Consider the following 13283-nt stretch of genomic DNA (forward strand, 5'->3'; position numbering starts at 1 on the left):
TCTGTGAACTGGGGGTGGCCTGGCAAACATTTACCAATGCGCTCTTCAGGGGAGGAAAAGAAGGCCGGGTCCGTGGCATTTGCTGATTTCCGTCAACAGGCCTACCATGGCCAGCTTCGCTGGAGGCAGGGTCAGGAGGGATGCCCACATCTGCGCTCAGAAGCTGTCTGAGCGGCCTCCCTCCCGCTGCCGCCCCGGTGGCCCCCCCTCCCCCCCTGCACAGGAGCCTGGCACACGGTCTGCTTGGGGCTGAGCCTCCGGCTGATGTCTTCTGGGCCTAATGGGCACGTTGGCTCTTCTGACTCCCCCTGGCGAGGCTAAGCCCTGTGCCCTGCTGTACCCCCTCCCTGCTCAGCTGGCGGTCGGGGCCCCCCCATTTCAGATCTGCATGCCCCCCCGGTGCAGGCTCATGCCCCTTTGATATCCTAAACTCGGACTCAGGGCTCTGTGTGGCCGGAAGGCTGGAATTTGGGGGACACAGGGGGCTGCCTTGTCCTCCTCCCAAGTTTGCTTCAAGTCCCGCTGGGCAGGAAGGTGGTGGGGGCTGGCTGGGCTGGGCCTGGACGCACACGTGCCCAGGTGACCGGCGCGCTGACGGCCTGCAGGACACAGAGGGGAGGTGGCCCGTGAGCTGAGAAGGTGGCAGTTGGCACAACAAAAGTGGGGCCAGGCTGGGCGGAGGCTAGGCCTCCCTGACGGGTTTGCTTTCTGCCTGGTGATTACCCATTACCTCCCGTCAGTGCCTGATAAACCGTTATCATGGAATTATCCGCCGCAGGCTCCGGCATCAGTATGAAATCCATTACTGTCCGTCAAGCCCTGTGGCTAATGGGAAAAACCCGGCAGCTGTCCGGTGTGCCAGGCGGGGCTCGGACAGATCCGTTATCTTCTATTACTTCAGCAATCACACCTCGTAATGGAATCTTGGATGGGAAATGACAAGAAGTCCCAGGATGTGTCATTCTGAAGGGCGGCTGGTGGGTGGGGCTGCCTGGCTGGCTCTGGAGTGAAGAGTGTGGCCAGGAGGTGACCCGAGGGCTCAGCCCTAAAGCCAGCCCCTGAGCTGGAAGGAAGCCCTTGAGGCTGGGTGCAGGTGCCCATTATGGAGATACAGAGCCGGCTAAACAGGGTGGATGGAAGGCTGGATGGACAGACGGGCAGACAGATGGCTGGGTCCCAGACTGAATCCCAATAGGCTGGAGTCTGTGCTTCGTTCTGTCCCTACTAGCCCCCTCTTCCTGGACTGGGGGCCGCCCTTGCCCGTGCTCGAGGATCAACCTCTGTAGGAGCTGGTGGGAGAGGGGCACTAGAGTCCGGCAGATGGTTTGAAGCCCAGCTCTGGCACTCTCCAGCAGCATGGCCTCAAGCAACTGACCACCGCTCTCTGCCTCAGTCTCCTAATCTATAAAATGGGGCCAATATTAAAATAATAGCAGCTCGCGGATATTCTGTGTCCCGGGTGGCCGGGGCTCATCCCTCATCTTGTCCCTCCCTGTGTATGACAGGCAGCGATGGCAGCAGCATGTCCTTGTGAAGGGCACTGACTTTGGAACCAGCGAGGGTTGAAGTCTGGCACCCTGCAACCTGACCACGGGCCCAGCACTTCATTCGTCCACCCCTCCCGTGCCTCATCTGTGGAGTGGGGTTAACGGTAAGTACCTGGCAGCGTCGTAGAGGGGATTCTGAGAGACACCATCACTTCTGTGACCTCAGTTCCTCTTCTCCCCCCTGGTCTCTTTGAACCAGCCATCCTGGCCTCACAAGTCCTCAAACACACCAAGTTCACTCCCACCTCAGGGCCTTTGCACTTGCTGTTCTGTCTGCCTACAGTGCCCTTCCCCAGATTCCTTCAGCTGATGCAGCTCTTCACCCTGTGTCACCATCTCTGTGAGGCTTTTCCCAGCCACCTGATCTAAAATAACCACCTCTCCCTGCGCCCATTCCCCATCCTGCCTCTCTACTTTGCTTTCCTTCCCAGTACCTGCCGCCACCTGACAGTCTATGTATTTGTACAAGCCGACTGCCTGCTCCCTCTCTCTAGAATGGAATCTGCCCCGGACAGGGAGTTTTGTCTCTTTGGTTTGTTGCTGTATCCGCCGCACCAGGGACAGCAGCTCCTTCCTAGGTACTCACTAAATGTAAATAGGAATGAATGAGGGATGGATACAAACCCATAGCTCACAGGGAGATATTGGAACTGCCACCTTCTTGGTGACCCCTCTTTGTTCACGTATCTCCCCAATTTTCCCTCCCTCCTCCTGTCCCTTTTGTAGGCCACCAGCATCTCTCTCCTCCGGAATGGACCAGGACTGTCCTTCCTCTTCTTGCCCCCTAGGGTCCATCGTCCGCACAGCAGTTGGAGTGGACTTCTTAAAGTATGAATCAAGGTATATATTTTTCCCTGATTAAAAGCCTCCAGTGGATTCCCATTGTAACTAGAATCAATTCCAGCTCCTTCTAGGCTCTTCATGCTCTAGCCCTGGCAACCTCCCAAGTCCTCTCCTTCCTTCTCGCTCAGGCACGCTGTCCTGTCTGTACCCTCTGCCTGGATTGCTCTTCCTCCAGATCCCTCTATGGCTGGCTCTTTCCCATCACCGGCTTCCTGTGCAGGGAGATATTCCCTGGACGTGCAGGGAGATATTCCCTGGACACGCAGTCCAATCCCTTTCTCATTTCCTTCAGGGACTTACCACTAATTGGACTTGTTTTTATTTATTTGCTTCTTAACATTGTCTCTCCCCCACCAAAATGTAAGTGCCTCAGGAGGAGGGGCCAATTTATCTAGTTCTCTGCTGGAACCCCAGTGCTCAGTAAATATTGGGTTTTGGGAAGAGAGAAAGAATGGAAGAAAGGAATTGAGGGAGGCAGGAAGAAAAGGGGGGCGGGAATCTCCTGATGACTTTGGCATCTGACTCTCGTGCTCCTGTCCTGCGAGTCCTGCTACCATCCCGGGGGCTCAGTGGCTGCACGGGCACACTCTCCTTGCTCAAAGTAGAGGCAGTCATCACTGCTCCACCCTGTCTCTGTCTACAACCTCCCAGTTCTTCAGTGTCCTTTTAAGTAACTCAGTGGAATTAGCTGTGTGATCCCAGAAAAGTCCCTCCCTCCCTCTGAGCCTCCTTTTCCTTACCTCTGAAATGGAGTTACTGATCCCTGCCTTGCAGGGTCTCCGCAGCACTGAGATCCTGCCCCCAGCGAGGCTGCAGCCACGGGCTCTGCAGGTCCAAGGGGTGTGAGCCCGCAGGATGGCTCAGACCCCGCGGACGAGGCACCTGAAGGAAAACTGAAGCCCAAGACTAGGCTGGGGCAGGGCCAGCAGCGCTGTACGTGGATCGAGTGCCCACAGCAGTGGTTGGAAGCTTGCACTGTAATTACCATCCCCACTTTACAGAGGAGGGAACCGAGACCCAGGAGGTTAAGGAGGGGGGGTGTAGGGCTGTGGGGAGCTGAGATGGGAACCCAGGTGGCCCGGCCCCGGAGCCTGAATCCATAACCAGTTCCTGTTCATGTGGCACATGTGTGCACCCGGGGGCACGCACACGTGCACACCTAGACCCAAGCACATGCTTGCACCTGCCCCAGTGGCAAGAATTCCTTTGGTCCTAACTCGCCTTCCTCCTCCCTGTCCCCCGCAGCGTCAGGCTGGGTGAATTCATAGCAGCAGAGCAGGCGCTGTGTGTAGGGAGAAATGGGGGAGCACGAAGCAGCCCGCAGGCTCGGCCAGGCCCCGCGGAGACTCCCAAACCCAATTAGCAGTTTTATTAAGGACAATTGGATTAGACATGGCTGCAGCAAACGTTTGCTTGGTTTGAGCTGGGGGAGTTTATTCATTTTTCATTAATGTGTCTGCTCTCCGCTCCACTGTCGGTCCTCGGAGCGCTCGGCTGGCTGGCTGGACACCCGCCCCAGCGGCTGCCGCTCTCCTCTCACCTCACCTCACCCTCCTCTCCTGCTGCCTGCCCCCCCTGCTCCTCTCCAGCTCCCCAGGATGGTGCCTTGCCTCTCTGTGCCCCTAACCAGCAGAGAGGGCCCCCGGCAGGTCTGGGGCTGGACCCAGGAGTGGGGGGCCTGAGGGACTGGACTCTGTCCGCTGTCCCCAGCCCTCATCCCTTGAAGCAAAGAGGGGACTTCACATCCTTGGGCCCCTGCTCCCTGCAGGGAAATGGGCTTTGCACATGACCACATCTCCTTTATTACTCCCTCTTCTGGGCTTTTGCACTTGCCGACCCTTCTACTTGGAAGCTTCTTCCCCAGCTCTTTGCACGGCTCCTTCTCACCTTCCAGGTCTAAGCTCCTATGTCCCCTCTTCAAAGAGACCCTCCCTGACAACCTGATCCCAAATGACCTCCCCAAGTTATTGTCTAGACCATCACCCTGCTTTTTTTTCCTTCACAGCTCTTATCCAGGTGGGGATTATGTTGTTTTGCATCTCTTGGGTAAGTAAATAATCCTCACGACGACCCTGTAATGTTCATTATTATCCCCACTTAGCTGCTTGGGAAACAGAGGCACAGAGAGGTTAAGTAACTTTCCAAGGTCACAGAGAAGGTTTTTGGTGGAGCAGGGCCTGAATCCAAGTTCAGTGAATGCAAAGATATTATTCCTGCCCTGCCATTCCTGGGAAGTCTCTTCTTAATGAATATAGGGTCCGGAGGTGACACTCCTGCATGCACAACCTCATTCCTGGGGTCCCTGATGGGTGAGTGAGTAGGCCAGAGGGTGAGTCTCCAGGCCCCCAGCCTGCCAACTGCAGGGGTCAGGCAGGCCGTGAACCCCGGTCTGGGAGGGGCAGCCGCGGGCCACGTGTCCTCTAAGCCCCAGCCCAGCAGGGCCAGAAGGCTTGACCACATCTGGCAGCAGTATATTCCCTCCCGCTGCAGATATTAATTTGGGGGTTTATAGAAAAATCCATACAGTGTGAGTTATCCAGGGCGGCGGTCGCAGGGAGAGGCACAAAATCAATAGCGAGAGATTGTCTTATTTCACAGCTTCTGTAAACGGGGCTGGTGGGCCACTCAGGGGTTGGGGCAGGCGGGCAAAGGTCAGTGGGCTGCCCGGTCCCACACCGCTGGAGCCTGTGGCTGCCAGCCCTGGGGGAGGCTCGTTTCAGCGCCTGCTGGGCTGAATTTGTATTCTCCCTCGGCACTGTCAAAGGGCTCGGTAAATATTTATTAACACTTCTCCACAGGCAAGAGCGCCTTCTTGGCTGCCAGCTCCTTGGGCACCAGACAGTGACAGGGATGCTCTGTACCACACCCGACAGCTTGCCTGTGTTAAACAGCAAAGGGGCCCCCAGGCGGGCCAGGAAATGAGGTCGTCCCCCCGCCCCAACCAGGGCTAGAGCAGAGGCTCATCAGGGAAGACTCATGAGGTTATCCTAAAGGAGGGAACCTTGGGGCTGAGCCACCCACCCTCCGGCTCCCGCCTCCTTGGCTCCCTCCCCTCTGTTGGCTGGGCCACTTGACTTCCTCTGAAGCTCAGTCCTGCTCTTGGCCACATCTTTAGCTGAGATCTGACGTTCTAGAGCAGCACAGTCCAACAGAAATAGAATATGATCTACAAATGTCAGCCATGTATGTAGTTTAAAATCTTCTGGTAGCCCCATTACAAAAGGTAAAAAGAAACAGATAGAATTAAATTTAATAATATATTTTACTGAACTCCATGGATCCTGAATAGGAACATGTCACCAAAATGAAAAATTATGAATGAGACATTTTAAATTCCCTTTGTCACAGGAGGTCTTTGAACGTAGCCCCATTTCAAGTGCTCAAAAGTCACGTGTGGCCACCATGTTGGATGGCTTGGTTCTAGATAGCACTGTCTGAGATTCATGTCTATGCCCAGCACCAGCATAGAGCCAGGCCCAGAGTGGGTATCAGGGACTGACTGGACGGTGGTCATTAGTGTTGTCCATCAACTATTTCCAGTTCTGGGCACAGGATAGGACTATACTTGGGTAGAGGTGATCACACGGCTTGCTTTGGCCCATGAAGTTGAGTGGATATGGGACCTGTGATCCCCAGGCAGAAGCTCGAAGAGCAAACATGCGATTTGCGATGCTCTCCTGTCCTCCCCACAGTGACCACAATGCTCCAGATCGTGGCTGCTCTGCCGCCCGGAACCTCAGAGTGAAAGGCCAAGGACCCAGATGATTTGTAACCTACAGCATGAGCGAGAAGTAGACTTTTGTGGTGGGCCCCTGACACCCTGGGGTTGTTTGTTACTGCATCATGTCCCGGCCAATCCTCGCTGGCACAGATGGACGGTGGTATGGAAGACTTCATTCACCCATCATCTAGCAACACTGAATGAGTGCTTCCTAAAGCCAATGGCCTGGGGAGGCCACAGAGATGCAGCCAAGCGAGGACCCCGCCCTCCTCTCAGGGGGCCCAGGCATTAAAGAAGAGCTTTCTCAGCTGTGTGTCTAACAAGAATTGAGAGGCACGATCTAAGAAGAATGTGAGGAGTGATGAGACACTTTACATGGGGAATCAGGGAGGCTCCTGGAGCAAGAGATGCTTAAGCTGGGCACTCGAGCACGAGGGGGAAGGAGACAGGTAAGGGGATCAGGGTGCAAGCACTTGGGTGGCTGTGGGAATAGCATGTGTGACCTGCCCCGAGGTCCCAGGGAGAACCCTACTCCCCTGCTAGGAAATGGAGAGGAAATGTCTACCCCAGGAAAGTAACCGTGTCCTTCCATCCCCCTGCCCCTCCCTCCCTGCTCGCCTCGAGAGAGCAGGAGACACTCTTGTGTTTGGGAAACTGAGTGGGCTCCATTTGGCCCTTTCTCACAAAGGAATCTGAGTCTGGACATGGAAAGAAAGAGGATGTTATTTGTCCTACCCTCAAACCTTGATGGTGTGTTTGGCGAGGTGGCCCAGTGCTGGGGGGCAGGTCGTAGTGTTGAGGGTAAAGGGGCGGACATGGCTCGGATTCTGCTAAGCCTCGTAACCATGGTGAGGGTTTTAAAACATGATCATATTTGTGCTTTCAAACATCCTTTAGGAAGGAGAAGGGATTGGAGACATCAGGAGTATAAGCACAGGGAATAGCTGGGGGCCATGGCAGGTAGGCGTCCGGGCAAGAGAGCATGGTGGCCCCGGGCGGTGGGAGGCCGCAGGGATGGGGAGGGGCAGCGGACCTGGGAGAGGTTTTAGGAGGTAGGGTCAACAGGACTTGCTGATGGACAGGGTGTAAGGCAAGGGACAGATAGGAGTCCCGAAAACACAGGTTCAATGCAGGGGCCTTGTCTCAATAGGCCACCCGGCTCTTCTATCTACACCGCCTTCTCTAAGTACTAAAGCTGGTGTTTTTGTCTCCATTTGTCTAATTCTGGTGGGAGGAGAAGGTTGTCATTTATCGGGTGTTCTTAAGCCTCATTGGAGTCCAAAAAAGCATCCTGTTAAAAAATGTAAAAAGGAAATGGATATTTACGTTTTAACGTCAGGGGGTTTTTGCAAAATGCTTGGTTTCAGATCTAGTGCCCAGTGTCCCTGATGCCTCACATAAGATACCCCCATGGAATGCCAAGGATACTTTATCACAATATGACAGGACACAATAAAGTGTCTGCGTGTGCTGAGGTCACACATGTCACACAGCTTGCCATTCACTCCCACACGACCTTGGACTAAGCATCTAAACGAAAGAGTGGGATGTGGACTTGGAGTCACACAAACCTGGGCTTGGAGTGTGACTTCACTACGTGCTGTGTGATCTTAGAAAAATCACTCAATCTCTCTGAGCCTCAGTTTCCCTATCTATCAAATGACAGTAACAAGAGTTCCTCCTCAGTGGGATCCCAGCATGCATCTCGTGGTGCTAGGCGTGCCCCAGGATGGGTGATGATCTTCACCGCTGGTACCAGAGGGGTCAGATGGATGGAAATAACCCAGAGACACGGGCTGAGGACAATTCTGGAAGCTCCAGAAATGGGCTTGTCTTCCCCTCCCCTATCCTTTCTCTTCCTTATCTGTTTAATATCCTTTCAAAAACCCACCCCACCACCCTCCACAGAAGCATGGAATATGTTCCAAAGAGAGCGATCAACCTCCAACTCAGTGTTCTGGGCTGATTCGGTCCCCACCTGTCTTGGCGATTTGACACCACCAGATCGAACCTCTTTATTTCATCGCAGAATTGTGGGTTTTTCTCATAAAGTGTTTACTGGGTATGTAAAATATAATCACAGCTTTATGAATATGAACTAGGTTATTTTAATGATTGCAGGTAATTTAAAGCTTGAGGGCAATCACATTTCCCAGCCATCTTGTGGTGCTTTAAAAGCACGAGCGAGTGGTTCTGAGGAGCTGTGGTCTCGCACGCCTGCTCCTCAGCAGCATCCCTGCTCCAGCCCGGAGTTACAGTTATCTGATTATTGTAATTGATGACATTAGGAATAGGGAATGCACATGGAATAATACCGGCGCCTGTCATGCCAGAGTGGTTTTATTCATTGTCAGAGAAGTTCATAAAGTTGAAAGACGCATCCACGTGGGCTAGGGCAGCACAAAGCAGGTTTCATCCTTTCTTAATTTGTAAGTAAGATGATTAATTCCTGAAGCCAGCTTGAACTGACAAGTGAAGTACGCCCTGCGCGGCCCCTCCCTCCTGCTTTGTAGCCCTCTGGGAGTTCCTGGCCGTCCCCCAGCATCCGCAGGAAGCCCCTGCCTTGCTTGCCCACGGCCATCTCCGGGGCCCCGGCCTTTCCCTGTCCCAAGGCCCCCAGCTTCTGCGTTCCTTGTCTTTTTTTTTTAAAGATTTTATTTATTTGACAGCGAGAGACACAGCGAGAGAGGGAACACAAGCAGGGGGAGAGGGAGAAGCAGGCTTCCCGCCGAGCAGGGAGCCCGATGCGGGGCTCGATCCCAGGACCCTGTGATCATGACCTGAGCCGAAGGCAGACGCTTAACGACTGAGCCACCCAGGCGCCCCCGTTCCTTGTCTTTGATGACGCTGTCACCCTCTCTCCCTTGGGGTTCCCCCTCCCCGGTTTGGCTGCAGTGCCAGAGCCTTTGGGGTCTGACTGCTACTAACAGACACAGGGATCTGGAAGCTCTAGAACCCCAGGCTGTCTTTTTTAGGGGACAACCATAATCGCCATTGATATCTGCTGACCATTTTATATTTAAATGAGTACCCATCCTTTATTGCATGTTGCAATGTGCTGGCCTGTATTTAAGGGCACGTGGATCACTCAGTGTAATGCTCCACCACCACCTCGTGTTGAAGATTTTACTGTTCCCATTGTACGGCCAAGGACGCTGAGGCTCAGAGAGGCTAACTTACTCGCCTTAGAAAAGACACTTCAGTTGGTGGCAGTAACAAGATTCAAACCCAGCTTTCTCTGGCTCTTACTTGCTCTAAGTAGCTTTTCCTTAGAGGGGTGAGGGAGGAGAGGAAGAGGGGGTGTGCATGCAGGAAGGTGGGGGTACAGGGCTATAGAAGAGTGGGGATTTGGAGGCACTCCTAACAGCTTATGGCTTTTCTGGGAACTGGGAGGCAGGTCCTTGGCTGAGCAAGAAAGAAGGAGTTGGTTGAATGATGGATTAGAGATCTGCGGAGAGCAGAGGCATTTTAAAATAGGGGGTGGGGTGGGGGAGGGTGGGAGAGTTTCTTGATCAGAAGCACGGAGAAGGAGTTGAGAGTGGAGGTGAGGGAGATGCCTAGGAAAGAGGGGAGAGGCCAGGCCACATGGCTGTGTGGTGGCTTGCAGCCGTGCCAGGAGCTGAAGCGATGTAGGGGGGGTGGACCGCAGTGAGGAGACAAGGTGTCGGGCCACCTCGTGTTCCTCACCTTGAGAGTGGCAGGATCGAGAGTCACATGGGTCCAGCCCATTGACCCTAGGAGACCATAGCCAGGCTGCTCCCCACGCCTCCTCCATGATCCACCCAAAGCCACGTTCTGCAGGGTGACTGCAGACTCCCAGCTTGGGGACACTGTTAAGGTAGGACGATTTTCCTCTCATTCCTGCTAATTTGCTGCTTCTGCTTAAGCTCATAAAAAGTTTCCTAGCAAAACCATTCCGGCCTGAGTTCCTGCTGGAGCCTGCTGAGCTGCTGTAATTAAGCTTTGATTAGCCAGCTATAAATTCCCTTTCGGAAGCCAGCACTGCCCTTGGAGGGCCTCAGCAGAGCCATCAGCGCAAGCATGCCCTAGAACTTGGGTCAAGTTGCCCAGCATCACTGGTCAGTGAGAAGGTGGCCGGGGATGGAGGCAGGGGGCGTTCTGCTGGGGCTGAGACGGAGACATTCAGGGAAAAGACCCAGGCCTGCCGGGTGCCTCCCAGAAGTGGGACAGTGACGCGCTGTGGGGTTCCAGGAGCCGAGGATGGCAACTCCAAACAAGAGGCCCCGGCCAAATATATTTTTCTACCACCACAAGCTTGTTGCAAAGTCGGTTTTATGGATCCACTAAACCTGCCTTTTAAATTATCGTCAAGTGTAATAAAACGGCAGAAAATCGTCAATTTTCCTGAGAATGTGAGTAAAGTGAAAGTTAGTTACATGTCGGCATGGGAGACGCGGTCCAGCTGTGTCTATGATTGGAAATAAGCCCTGAAAGCTTTGTGGGAACAGCTGTTTTAGGGAGAGAGCATCCAGGCTTGGTCTTTATTCTGCAAGGTGAGGAGGTGGAGAACCGAGGTCCTGCGTGTCTGTACACTCACCGAGGCCAAAGAGGTGGGAATGGGGGGGGGATCAGAACGTTCCCCCGCCAAGGTCCCCATTTCCCACCAACCCCAGCCCACCAACTTCCAGCTCAGAGCCAAGAAGGTCTAAGATAGTCTGTGTGATGGGGAACGGGCGGGGGTGGGGGGCTGTGTTCAGCAACTGGTTCCCAAACCCAACCAAACCAAACCAGACCAGCCCCTGATATGCAGCATTTGCCAAGTTCCACGGTATAAATACCCCCAATTTCAAAGCATCAATGTGATGCCATCGAACTCAGAATTGGGAAGAGACGCTCAGCCACACACCATTATATAGTATTTCCAGATTCGGTACACGCAAATAAGCTCAAGGTCATAGATAATGGTAAAGTAATGAAGATATGATGAGTTTTGAGCACTGATTACCTTTGTTCATAATATAGTTTATTTAGTTGTTAGTTTACATCATTCAATTTTTAATAAGGGCTGGGTTTAACAGCGGGCTTAAAAATTCATGCAAAATTAACTAGGAGCCCTCGGTGGCCTGAGCCCACCGCAGCATGCCACAGGGGGCGGGTCTGGGAGCATCCTGTAGGACCGCAAAGTCTCGAGACAGGGCCACTTCTGTCTTGGGTCTTGGTTTTGCTCACTGTTGGGTCCCTGCCACCAAGCTCAGTGTTCAGCGCTCAATAAATGATTCTAGAATTTATGAGTAACAGGTGGCAGGAAATGTTCCTTGCAATGCGTTTTGTGGTGGCAGGACTGATTCAAAGCCAAACAGCTCTTCTCTGCTGGGGACCCCACCAGCCATCCCCTCCTCTACCCCTACATGCACATCCTTGGCTGGGGTCGGCTTCCCTCAGGGCAGCTGACGCTATGGCAAGAGAGTGGACTTTGGAGCCAGATCACCGGGGCTCAAGTCCTGGCCCCAGCTCCTTCCTGCTGTGTGACCTTGAGCAGGTTAACTTAATTTCCCTAAGACACATCAGATAAACAGAAATAATCTCTTCTTCCTTCAACAAATATTTATGGAACACCTACCAGGCGTCAGGCACTGCCATAAATGCTGCAGGCACTCAGAAAACAGAGCCAAAGGAAAGACGGACACACACACTTAACAACCATTCACGAAGCATCATAAATTGTGATCATGCTATGGAGGGAAAAGAAATAGTTTATGAGAGAATGATGGGGAGCATGATGTGGAGGTGGTTGGGGACCTCTAGTGAGGAAACACCACGCAGGGTGCTAGGAGCTTGTCCAGTGACAAAGGAGTGGAAGAACATTCCAGGCAAGAGGGAGCCTCCGAGACGCAGGTGGGCCCGAGAGGTTGGGAGGTCTACATCTGTAATGCAGATGCCTGGCATACAGTAGGAGCTCAGTAAGTGTGCCTTCCTTTCCCTCCTCCCCTCTTCTGATTCTCAGTGGGCCCGAGGGGACAGGACTGCGACGGCCCGGGATGAGAGGGGCCAGCCCTGTGTGCTGGGCACCAGCTAGAAGGGCCAGGGAGGGAAGCTGAACCTCTGGGGACAGAACCCAGGGCCTGGATCTCCGCCACCTCTCTGGGGAGGGCATCAGGCTTCGGACCCAGAGAGCACTGCCAGCTCACAGAGTCTGGGCAGGGATTTGAGGGTCAGATTTTGCAGTGGGCTGTTGTTAGAGCATTCAGATGTCTGTGCAGTCTCCAGACCAAGAACACATGTGCAACCTGTTTGCCTGTATTCTGTGGACCCCCCAAAACCAGCAACAGATCTCATTTCCTTCTGCTTTGGCCTAGAGCCAAATTCCTTCTAGTAACTTATGGTTTGTATTTTCTATCCCGACCCTATGTTCTGAATTTGCCTGTTCTCATTTCTCCTTTCCTCAATGTTCATTTAATGTGTGTATTGTTTCAAGCTGTCTTGGATTCTTTTTTTTTTTTAAAGATTTTATTTATTTATTTGAGAGAGAGAATGAGATAGAGAACATGAGAGGGGGGAGGGTCAGAGGGAGAAGCAGACTCCCCGCCGAGCAGGGAGCCCGATGCGGGACTCGATCCCGGGACCCCAGGATCAGGACCTGAGCCGAAGGCAGTTGCTCAACCAACTGAGCCACCCAGGCGCCCCAAGCTGTCTTGGATTCTTAACTTGAATGTGGTGGGAGAGATTGGGTAGGGAAGGAAGGAAGGAAGGAAGGAAGGAAGGAAGGAAGGGGAGGGAGAAGAAAGAGACAGAAAAAGACACAGAGAGAGAGAGACAGAAAGAGGGAAAGATTGGAAAACGGAGACACACAGACCTTATATTTTGATGTTCAGGGGTCTTGAAGACGCTGCGGGGTGTGGCAGTCAGTGCAGCCCCCATACCCACCAAACTGCCCCCGTGGCTGGCTCAGCATTCCTGGACCAGCAGCAGATTTTTTTTTTTAAGATTTTATTTATTTGAGAGAGAGAGAGTGAGAGAGAGAGAGAGAGCACACAAGCAAGGAGAGGGGCAGAGGCAGAGAGAGAAGCAGGCTTCCCCCGCCGAGCAGGGAGCCCGATGCGGGGCTCGATCCCAGGACCCTGGGATCATGACCTGAGCCGAAGGCAGACGCTTAACGACTGAGCCGCCCAGGCGCCCCCAGCAGCAGACTCTTGAACAGATGAGCCATTCCT

The sequence above is a fragment of the Leptonychotes weddellii genome, chromosome 4 (genome assembly GCF_054177405.1).
Source record: "Leptonychotes weddellii isolate Sample4059 chromosome 4, ASM5417740v2, whole genome shotgun sequence".
NCBI classification, from domain to species: domain Eukaryota; kingdom Metazoa; phylum Chordata; class Mammalia; order Carnivora; family Phocidae; genus Leptonychotes; species Leptonychotes weddellii.